This window comes from Notolepis coatsorum, assembly GCF_963971535.1.
Source record: "Notolepis coatsorum genome assembly, chromosome: 6".
Classification (NCBI taxonomy): Eukaryota; Metazoa; Chordata; class Actinopteri; order Aulopiformes; family Paralepididae; genus Notolepis; species Notolepis coatsorum.
In genome coordinates, this window is record NC_140170.1 from 159,445,277 (window position 1) to 159,457,776 (window position 12,500).

At 40.1% G+C, this 12,500-nt stretch overlaps 1 protein-coding gene across 2 annotated transcripts in view; it reads right to left on the bottom strand.

The window, feature by feature from the left end:
* Positions 1-12,500, bottom strand: part of arhgap46a (Rho GTPase activating protein 46a) — an 89,774-nt gene that overhangs the window by 9,830 nt on the left and 67,444 nt on the right. The gene's annotated exons all lie outside the window — the stretch shown is intronic.

A 12,500-nucleotide genomic window follows, 5' to 3' on the forward strand; every position in this document is an offset into this window, starting at 1 on the left:
GTGCTTGTGTGATGTGTAAGTCACTTAAGGTGCTTTTGTGTGTAATATGCTCATGTGATCATTCAGAGTCTGTCTGTCAGTAGTCTGAGAGAGGAAAGAGAGAGAGAGAGATAGAAAGAAAGAGAGTAATGAGACAGAGAGGAATATGTGAAACCCAATGGCATGAGAAACAAATCTCTCACTCCCACCATGTGCTCACAGAAACATTGTTAAATCCTGTGAGGATCAGACTCTTTTGAACACAGCGGCAAAGGAAAGGTTAAAGTCCCCCCCCCCCCCCGCACACACAAATAGGAAAAGCAGTCTTTTCCCCCCCTCAGATGTCAGACAGTGTGCGACAGCCAGGGGTAATTGGAGAGACATGTTGACGGTGTGATCCTGGCACATGGGGATTAGAGAAAGGGCCCATCTGAACTGTCAGGCTGGAGGAAGATTTACTCCCGCTGAACAAAAGCTGCACAGACAGGCGCCAGCCTACACATCCTGTTGCAGGTGACTCAGCAGGAGACGTGGAGGCAACCAGAGAGGACGAGGAACATAAAACATACCCCCTCCCTCACCCCTTCTATAGCCTCCATACGTCACATGTGTAGGCTACTTACTGTAGGCACACAGATCTCCTGAATGACACTTCACTACCACACTACCAGAAAGGGTTAACCCTTTCACTGTGACAATATACAGAATGTTAACCCTTTCACTGCCACACGACAAAGGGTTAAGATAAGATAAGATATTCCTTTATTGATCCCCTTGGGGGAAATTCAGGCATCATGGCAGCATGGGGGAGGGGAGGTACAGTACAGGTATGGGCAGGGTAACGGTAGTAGACATAAACATAGGTAGTATAATTATAGTAAAGATACAAGCAGTGTAAACAATGTAATTAACTCTGAATATAAGGATATGAGCAAGTAAACAGTGTAATCAGGTGCCGATGAGGGTCTGTATTCCCCATCAGTTATATCAGGGGTGGCCAACCTTTTTTGAACCAAGATCTACTTTTTTATTTACCACCTAGCCCGAGAGCTACCAGCCAAAATTGTATATTGTAAGCCGTCATTTGAGGCTTTATAAAAGCAGCATAATGAACACAAATCTGTCAGTGCCGAGTCCGACCTCATCTTAAATAACAAACAGCATTGCTTGTTGTAGTTAACAAGGAGAGGAAGAGTTGATTTAGCAAAAAAATTTTTTTTTTTTTTTTTTTTTTTTTTTTTTAATAATCAAATTTTATTAATCAAGATCTACTTGAAATAAGCCCGCGATCTACCTGTCGATCGCGATCGACTGGTTGGGCACCACTGAGTTATATGGTCAATAACACTTAGAATCTGAATATAATACTATGAGTAAGTAAAGTATACAGTACACACACAGGTGCAGTATACATAAGGTACCCTAACTGGCATGATATACGTTATACGTTGTAGTCCGTGCAGGTTAGGTGGTAAGAGTCAGAATTATTCTTTAAGTGGAATAAGAGGAGTTACATTAGAGGAGTTACATTAGAGGTGTTACATTAGAGGAGTAACATTAGAGGAGTTACATTAGAGGTGTTACATTAGAGGAGTTCCATTAGAGGAGTTACATTAGAGGAGTAACATTAGAGGTGTTACATTAGAGGAGTTACATTAGAGGTGTTACATTAGAGGAGTTACATTAGAGGAGCTAGTTACATTAGAGGAGTTCCATTAGAGGAGTTCCATTAGAGGAGTTACATTAGAGGAGCTAGTTACATTAGATGAGTTACATTAGAGGTGTTACATTAGAGGAGTTACATTAGAGGAGCTAGTTACATTAGAGGAGTTACATTAGAGGAGTTACATTAGAGGAGCTAGTTACATTAGAGGAGCTAGTTACATTAGAGGAGTTACATTAGAGGAGTTACATTAGAGGAGCTAGTTACATTAGAGGAGCTAGTTACATTAGAGGAGTTACATTAGAGGAGCTAGTTACATTAGAGGAGTAACATTAGAGGAGTTACATTAGAGGAGCTAGTTACATTAGAGGAGCTAGTTACATTAGAGGAGTTACATTAGAGGAGTAACATTAGAGGAGCTACATTAGAGGAGTTACATTAGAGGAGTTACATTAGAGGTGTTACATTAGAGGAGTTACATTAGAGGAGTTACATTAGAGGAGCTAGTTACATTAGAGGAGCTAGTTACATTAGAGGAGCTAGTTACATTAGAGGAGCTAGTTACATTAGAGGAGTAACATTAGAGGAGTTACATTAGAGGAGTTACATTAGAGGAGTTACATTAGAGAAGTTACATTAGAGGAGTTACATTAGAGGAGCTAGTTACATTAGAGGAGTTACATTAGAGGAGTTACATTAGAGGAGTTACATTAGAGAAGTTACATTAGAGGAGTAACATTAGAGGAGTTACATTAGAGGAGCTACATTAGAGGAGTTACATTAGAGGAGTTACATTAGAGGAGCTACATTAGAGGAGCTACATTAGAGGAGTTACATTAGAGAAGTTACATTAGAGGAGTTACATTAGAGGAGCTACATTAGAGGAGCTACATTAGAGGAGCTACATTAGAGAAGTTACATTAGAGGAGCTAGTTACATTAGAGGAGCTAGTTACATTAGAGGAGTAACATTAGAGGAGTTACATTAGAGGAGCTAGTTACATTAGAGGAGTTACATTAGAGGTGTTACATTGGAGGAGTTACATTAGAGGAGTTACATTAGAGAAGTTACATTAGAGTTACATTAGATAAGTTACATTAGATGAGTTACATTAGAGGTGTTACATTAGAGGAGCTAGTTACATTAGAGGTGTTACATTAGATGAGCTAGTTACATTAGAGGAGCTAGTTACATTAGAGGAGTTACATTAGATGAGTTACATTAGACGTGTTACATTAGAGGTGTTACATTAGAGGTGTTACATTAGAGGAGCTAGTTACATTAGAGGAGTTACATTAGAGGAGCTAGTTACATTAGAGGAGCTAGTTACATTAGAGGAGTTACATTAGAGGAGCTAGTTACATTAGAGGAGTTACATTAGAGGAGCTAGTTACATTAGAGGAGTTACATTAGAGGAGTTACATTAGAGGAGTTACATTAGAGGTGTTACATTAGAGGAGCTAGTTACATTAGAGGTGTTACATTAGAGGAGCTAGTTACATTAGAGGAGCTAGTTACATTAGAGGAGCTAGTTACATTAGAGGAGTTACATTAGAGGAGTTACATTAGAGGTGTTAGGAGCTAGTTACATTAGAGGAGTTACATTAGAGGAGTTACATTAGAGGTGTTACATTAGAGGAGCTAGTTACATTAGAGGAGTTACATTAGAGGTGTTACATTAGAGGAGTAACATTAGAGGAGCTAGTTACATTAGAGGTGTTACATTAGAGAAGTTACATTAGAGGTGTTACATTAGAGGAGTAACATTAGAGGAGCTAGTTACATTAGAGGAGTTACATTAGAGGAGTTACATTAGAGGTGTTACATTAGAGGAGTAACATTAGAGGAGCTAGTTACATTAGAGGTGTTACATTAGAGAAGTTACATTAGAGGAGTAACATTAGAGGAGCTAGTTACATTAGAGGTGTTACATTAGAGAAGTTACATTAGAGGAGTAACATTAGAGGAGCTAGTTACATTAGAGGTGTTACATTAGAGAAGTTACATTAGAGGAGTTACATTAGAGAAGTTACATTAGAGGTGTTACATTAGAGGAGTTACATTAGAGGAGCTAGTTACATTAGAGGTGTTACATTAGAGGAGTTACATTAGAGAAGTTACATTAGAGGAGTTACATTAGAGGTGTTACATTAGAGGAGTTACATTAGAGGAGCTAGTTACATTAGAGGTGTTACATTAGAGGAGTTACATTAGGTGTTACATTAGAGGAGTTACATTAGAGGTGTTACATTAGAGGAGTTACATTAGGTGTTACATTAGAGGAGTTACATTAGAGGAGTTACATTAGAGAAATTACATTAGAGAAGTTACATTAGAGGTGTTACATTAGATGAGTTACATTAGAGAAGTTATTAGAGGAGTAACATTAGAGGAGTTACATTAGAGGAGTTACATTAGAGGAGTTACATTAGAGGAGCTAGTTACATTAGAGTTACATTAGAGGAGCTAGTTACATTAGAGGAGTTACATTAGAGGTGTTACATTAGAGGAGCTAGTTACATTAGAGGTGTTACATTAGAGGAGCTAGTTACATTAGAGGAGCTAGTTACATTAGAGGAGCTAGTTACATTAGATGTGTTACATTAGAGGAGTTACATTAGAGGAGTTACATTAGAGGAGTTACATTAGAGGTGTTACATTAGAGGAGCTAGTTACATTAGAGGAGTTACATTAGAGGTGTTACATTAGAGGAGTAACATTAGAGGAGCTAGTTACATTAGAGGAGTTACATTAGAGGAGTTACATTAGAGGTGTTACATTAGAGGAGTAACATTAGAGGAGCTAGTTACATTAGAGGTGTTACATTAGAGAAGTTACATTAGAGGTGTTACATTAGAGGAGTAACATTAGAGGAGCTAGTTACATTAGAGGAGTTACATTAGAGGAGTTACATTAGAGGTGTTACATTAGAGGAGTAACATTAGAGGAGCTAGTTACATTAGAGGTGTTACATTAGAGAAGTTACATTAGAGGAGTAACATTAGAGGAGCTAGTTACATTAGAGGTGTTACATTAGAGAAGTTACATTAGAGGAGTTACATTAGAGAAGTTACATTAGAGGTGTTACATTAGAGGAGTTACATTAGAGGAGCTAGTTACATTAGAGGTGTTACATTAGAGGAGTTACATTAGAGAAGTTACATTAGAGGAGTTACATTAGAGGTGTTACATTAGAGGAGTTACATTAGAGGAGCTAGTTACATTAGAGGTGTTACATTAGAGGAGTTACATTAGGTGTTACATTAGAGGAGTTACATTAGAGGAGTTACATTATAGGTGTTACATTAGAGGAGTTACATTAGGTGTTACATTAGAGGAGTTACATTAGAGGAGTTACATTAGAGAAGTTACATTAGAGAAGTTATTAGAGGAGTAACATTAGAGGAGTTACATTAGAGGAGTTACATTAGAGGAGTTACATTAGAGGAGCTAGTTACATTAGAGGAGTTACATTAGAGGAGTTACATTAGAGGAGCTAGTTACATTAGAGGAGTTACATTAGAGGTGTTACATTAGAGGAGCTAGTTACATTAGAGGTGTTACATTAGAGAAGTTACATTAGAGGAGTTACATTAGAGGAGTTACATTAGAGAAGTTACATTAGAGGTGTTACATTAGAGAAGTTACATTAGAGGAGTTACATTAGAGGAGTTACATTAGAGAAGTTACATTAGAGGAGTTACATTAGAGGTGTTACATTAGAGGTGTTACATTAGAGGAGTTACATTAGAGGAGTTACATTAGAGAAGTTACATTAGAGGTGTTACATTAGGAGTTACATTAGAGGTGTTACATTAAAGGAGTTACATTAGAGGAGTTACATTAGAGGAGTTACATTAGAGGAGCTAGTTACATTAGAGGTGTTACATTAGAGAAGTTATTAGAGGAGTAACATTAGAGGAGTTACATTAGAGGAGCTACATTAGAGAAGTTATTAGAGGAGTTACATTAGAGAAGTCACATTGGAGGAGTTACATTAGAGAAGTTACATTAGAGGAGTTACATTAGAGAAGTTACATTAGAGGTGTTACATTAGAGAAGTTACATTAGAGGTGTTACATTAGAGGAGTTACATTAGAGGAGTTACATTAGAGAAGTTACATTAGAGGAGTTACATTAGAGGTGTTACATTAGAGGTGTTACATTAGAGGAGTTACATTAGAGAAGTTACATTAGAGGTGTTACATTAGAGGAGTTACATTAGAGGTGTTACATTAGAGGAGTTACATTAGATGAGTTACATTAGAGAAGTTACATTAGAGGAGTTACATTAGAGAAGTTACATTAGAGAAGTTACATTAGAGGTGTTACATTAGAGAAGTTACATTAGAGGTGTTACATTAGAGGAGTTACATTAGAGTTACATTAGAGAAGTTACATTAGAGGAGTTACATTAGAGTTACATTAGAGGAGTTACATTAGAGGAGCTAGTTACATTAGAGGAGTAACATTAGAGGAGCTAGTTACATTAGAGGTGTTACATTAGAGGAGCTAGTTACATTAGAGGTGTTACATTAGAGAAGTTACATTAGAGGAGTTACATTAGAGGAGTTACATTAGAGAAGTTACATTAGAGGTGTTACATTAGAGAAGTTACATTAGAGGAGTTACATTAGAGGAGTTACATTAGAGAAGTTACATTAGAGGAGTTACATTAGAGGTGTTACATTAGAGGTGTTACATTAGAGGAGTTACATTAGAGGAGTTACATTAGAGAAGTTACATTAGAGGTGTTACATTAGGAGTTACATTAGAGGTGTTACATTAGAGAAGTTATTAGAGTAACATTAGAGGAGTTACATTAGAGGAGCTACATTAGAGAAGTTATTAGAGGAGTTACATTAGAGAAGTCACATTGGAGGAGTTACATTAGAGAAGTTACATTAGAGGAGTTACATTAGAGGAGTTACATTAGAGAAGTTACATTAGAGGTGTTACATTAGAGAAGTTACATTAGAGGTGTTACATTAGAGGAGTTACATTAGAGAAGTTACATTAGAGGAGTTACATTAGAGGTGTTACATTAGAGGTGTTACATTAGAGGAGTTACATTAGAGAAGTTACATTAGAGGTGTTACATTAGAGGAGTTACATTAGAGGTGTTACATTAGAGGAGTTACATTAGATGAGTTACATTAGAGAAGTTACATTAGAGGAGTTACATTAGAGAAGTTACATTAGAGAAGTTACATTAGAGGTGTTACATTAGAGAAGTTACATTAGAGGTGTTACATTAGAGGAGTTACATTAGAGTTACATTAGAGCAGTTACATTAGAGGTGTTACATTAGAGAAGTTACATTAGAGGAGTTACATTAGAGAAGTTACATTAGAGGTGTTACATTAGAGGAGTTACATTAGAGGAGTTATTAGAGGAGTAACATTAGAGGTGTTACATTAGAGGTGTTACATTAGGAGTTACATTAGAGGAGCTAGTTACATTAGAGAAGTTACATTAGAGGTGTTACATTAGAGGAGTTACATTAGAGAAGTTATTAGAGGAGTAACATTAGAGGAGTTACATTAGAGAAGTTACATTAGAGGAGCTAGTTACATTAGAGAAGTTACATTAGAGGTGTTACATTAGAGGAGTTACATTAGAGGAGCTAGTTACATTAGAGAAGTTACATTAGAGGTGTTACATTAGAGGAGTTACATTAGAGAAGTTATTAGAGGAGTAACATTAGAGGAGTTACATTAGAGAAGTTACATTGGAGGAGTTACATTAGAGAAGTTACATTAGAGAAGTTACATTAGAGGAGTTACATTCTATGCAGAGGGAACACGTCACGAGATAACTAAGCTAGCTGTAAAGGAACCAGAGCATGTTTTAGCATCTAGGACCACGCTGCTTTATCATATTTTTGTATGGTATCCTCGGAAACGGAAACATCTGTTGACGTATACTGTAGGCTCATTAAATCAAATCAATCAATCAAAAGAGGATTTGTAAATAATTATTGTGCTCGCTCTAACCACCTCGGGAGTGCCGGATGGGTGGAGTTTGCCGTATAGGATGATATAATGATGAGCACAGGAAGATTACATTGTTTGGAAGTGTTTGGAAGGTGATTTAGTATACGTTTGGGCGAATGATAACTTGTCTGATGTGGCACACCCCACCCACCTGGGATATCAAGCAGATGTCAACACTATCAAGGGATTTATAAACACTCTTTGACGCAGGTCTGGTGATGGGAACCATGTTTGCTGTCACTAAAGTATTAAAGTGTAGTCTGGTACGCCTCAATTTCTCCAACAAAGGCAAACAGGAAACATCAATTTATGGGTCAATGTCTACACTCACAAAAGGGAAATTATCCCCATCCTTCATCGCCGTAGTAACTCAAGTTTACACCAAACATGCTGGCCCCCACTTTCCCTCCACACAGTGATCCAATCACACCCATGGGGTCTCCCCCCCCTCCCTCCCCCTCTCTCTCCCTCCCTCTCCCCCTCTCTCTCTTGCTCTCTCTCTCTCTCTCTCTCTCTCTCTCTCAGGTAGCTGAACGAGTGCCAGATGGAGAAAACCTCGTGCAGCAAAAACGGAAAAAACATCCTTTCCGGAATGTTCCCTCGGACCCAAAGCCCGTGGATTTATAGCAAACAGGTGACTCCCAAGCATGTTCGCAAACCGTCGTTAATCCGCTTGACATTGAGTACAATTATGCATAATTAGAGATCATACCGACTGGTAGCCCTTGATCTTTCAGTAAACGCAACCCCCCCCCCCCCCCCATCCAAGGGCCGTCGATGTAGTGGGGCGCTTGTTCATTATCGGAGAGAAAAGCTGGAGTGAAGAGCCCTCCCATTGTTCTCCCACACTGCGGAGTGGAGCGAGGCCCGAGCGCTGGCTGGCGGTGGTCCATTATCCGTAGCTTGTTTACTGATGTGAGAACAACGGCACGGCAGCCCGTGAGAACCTGTCGCCGCCAGGAGAGCAAGTTCACTAGACCGGGCCGGGAACGTGACGACGCTCGTCCACGCGGGCTCAGAGCGAGCCGACGGCACGTCTCCCTGAAGCCGCGGGACGGAGGCCTACTGCTGGAACACTGTCCTCAACTGTGCCGGGACATTTGAAACACAGTGTCACAATTCATCCGGTGGACTTGTTGTTGCTCACAAAAACAAAATGGTGGCATTCCTTTGATTTATTATTGTGTTGTTCACTTGTATTACCATCATATTATCGGAATGATCGTAATATTATCTGAATTTACTTTAATGAACTTTATTTAGTCATCATAGTATTATATTCAGATTCTAAGTGTTTTATTGCCCATATTTATTGTCATGTATAATGTAACTGACGGGGCATACATACCCTCATCTGCCCCTTTGATCACACTGCCTACTTCATATTCTTATATTCAGAGTTAATTATATTGTTTACACTGCTTATTTTTACTTTTCTACTGTACTATAATTGTATTGCCTATATTTATGCCTTCTACTATTACCCTGCCCATACCTGTACCTCCCCTCCCCCATGCTGCTCTGATGCCTGAACTTCCCCAAGGGGATCAATGAAGGAGTATCTTATCTGGATTACTGTGTGGAGGCGTGGGGTGTACAGTACAAGTGCACCATACTCATTATGCAAACTACAAAAAAGAGCTATGAGGATAATAACCAATATAGGATTTTGCGAGCAGCACACTGAGCAAGCTTTTCTTAACGACACATGCTTTGAAGTTCACGGATCTGATTTAAGACTGCACAAATAATGTACAGAGCGAGAAATAATTGACTTCCTGGCAACATGATAAAGAATGTTTACAGACAGGGAGGAGGGATATAACTTAAGAAGAATGTTGAATCTACAAAAAACAACAACATTGTGTTCGTTCTACTCTGTTGAACTCGAGCAAAGTATAATTATAAACCGGTTCGAGAAGATGTACAAAGAAAAGATATCTTTGAGAGGTACAGGGATGAGGAATGAGGAAGGGGTCTTGTTTCTCTCAAGACTGAGACACTGGTTGTTGTTGATGATGATGATGATGATGATGATGATGTTTTTTCCTAGGTGGTTGAAATGCTGCTGGATGGCCACCTGCACGATGATTATGTATGTGTAAATTTGATAAACAGTAAGGTAATTATTTTAAGTTGTATTTGATAAAAACAAAGGTAAATATAATAACTTGAAGGTAATTATTTATGCGTGTTCTTATTATATAAAATCAATTAAATTATAAGTACCCAAATAAGCGTCATTTTAAAGTGCAACAAGTACCGAAACTGATACTGGACATAGATACGGGAATTAACTAGTTCTAGAACTGAAATGAGTCCCAATTCCCAATTCAATTCAAAATAATTGAGGAAAATCATGTAAAAGGATGGTCAAAAAGTAGGTAGGTTTCAAGATGCAGTCAAGATATAAAAATAGAAAGATGTTTGCTTGTTGTAGCGCTAAAATCCCACTACAATCCCAGCATTCTTTATTCAACAGTCATGCAACAGAGCCGGGACCCAACAGAGCATCCAGTGTGCGGTCGGTTGTCCCCTTTGTGTAAACGGAAGATGTTGTGGAGGCCGCTTCGCGACTCTAGTCCTGTCTGTTGTTTACAGTCTCCGAGCCTGGGCAGTGAGGCTGGTCTGGGCCCATCTCCACATCTGCCAAGCCCAACCCAACCAGCACCCCCAAAGGAATCGGGTTCCTAAGCCCAGGCCAAGGCCCGTTAAAGACCCAGACAAGAGGCCCCCAGTTCCCACACGCGACTCCCACTCCTCTCCTCCTCTCCACTCACAGCTGTTCTATGTTCTGTTCATACAAACACACTCCATTTCAACCATGGTATCCATCACACAGACAGCAGCTCTCGTTATGTTGTTTGCGTGGAAGATAGATGGAAGGGGCTTCATCTAGTAGCTGACCTCCCTCGTGAGCAATAGCCCCTTTCCCCGAAGACGTGATTACTATTCTCTGGCTGCAGATCTTTGGAGTTAGTCACTGACATGTGGAGTGGGGGCTCTTTCGGACGCCTTACTGTAGTCGTTCAATGTGTAGGACTGCGTCTGAGTCACTGAGTGAGTCACTAATATGTACAATGCGTCGGTCCACCAGTGTGGTTGAGATGATACGGTTCCTCTCTGATGACGTCGTCAGAGCCCGCCGTGTGGGCTGCCTTAATGAAGGCACGTGCTAGTGAGTAGGTTTCCTTTAAACGGGTGATTGACACGCAACGTGGGACCGCCACACAAGATCACTTCTACAACTCACCCATTGTAGTCCCCATTGTGTATCTACAGGACCTCTGAAGATCTCAAATTGCCATCCTACATATTTTTCCCTTAGCCAACCTTTCTGTGAAAACCATTCATTGTGTTTGGATTCGAGTACATCGGCATGTTGCGCGGTACGACGTCCAGCCCACTCCCAGAGAGGTCGTTCTACAGGGAGCATTATGTTTGATGTCTGCGGATCCAAAGAGCTTTGTTGAAAGAGGAGAAAAACATCTTTGAGCTCCCGTTCTGAGTCATCCGCCCCCCTCCCCCGTGTCCTCCGGCAAACAGATGACCTTGAGGTCCACAGAAAACACCACAGATAGAACATTCTGAAAGAGCAATCTGGGCTGATAGAGAGAGAGAGACCAGGAGAGATGTAAAACAGAGAGAGAGACCAGGAGAGATGTAAAACAGAGAGACCAGGAGAGATGTAAAACAGAGAGAGAGACCAGGAGAGATGTAAAGCAGAGAGAGACCAGGAGAGATGTAAAACAGAGAGAGAGACCAGGAGAGATGTAAAGCAGAGAGAGAGACCAGGAGAGATGTAAAACAGAGAGAGAGAGACCAGGAGAGATGTAAAACAGAGAGAGACCAGGAGAGATGTAAAGCAGAGAGAGAGACCAGGAGAGATGTAAAGCAGAGAGACCAGGAGAGATGTAAAACAGAGAGAGAGGCCAGGAGAGATGTAAAGCAGAGATAGGGAGACCAGGAGAGATGTAAAACAGAGAGACCAGGAGAGATGTAAAACAGAGAGAGACCAGGAGAGATGTAAAACAGAGAGACCAGGAGAGATGTAAAACAGAGAGACCAGGAGAGATGTAAAACAGAGAGATACCAGGAGAGATGTAAAACAGAGAGAGACCAGAAGAGATGTAAAGCAGAGAGAGAGACCAGGAGAGATGTAAAACAGAGAGAGAGACCAGGAGAGATGTAAAACAGAGAGAGAGACCAGGAGAGATGTAAAACAGAGAGAGAGACCAGAAGAGATGTAAAGCAGAGAGAGAGACCAGGAGAGATGTAAAACAGAGAGAGAGACCAGGAGAGATGTAAAACAGAGAGACCAGGAGAGATGTAAAACAGAGAGAGAGACCAGGAGAGATGTAAAGCAGAGAGACCAGGAGAGATGTAAAACAGAGAGAGAGGCCAGGAGAGATGTAAAGCAGAGATAGGGAGACCAGGAGAGATGTAAAACAGAGAGACCAGGAGAGATGTAAAACAGAGAGACCAGGAGAGATGTAAAACAGAGAGACCAGGAGAGATGTAAAACAGAGAGATACCAGGAGAGATGTAAAACAGAGAGAGAGACCAGAAGAGATGTAAAGCAGAGAGAGAGACCAGGAGAGATGTAAAACAGAGAGAGAGACCAGGAGAGATGTAAAACAGAGAGATACCAGGAGAGATGTAAAACAGAGAGAGAGACCAGAAGAGATGTAAAGCAGAGAGAGAGACCAGGAGAGATGTAAAACAGAGAGAGAGACCAGGAGAGATGTAAAACAGAGAGAGAGACCAGGAGAGATGTAAAACAGAGAGAGAGACCAGGAGAGATGTAAAACAGAGAGACCAGGAGAGATGTAAAACAGAGAGAGAGACCAGGAGAGATGTAA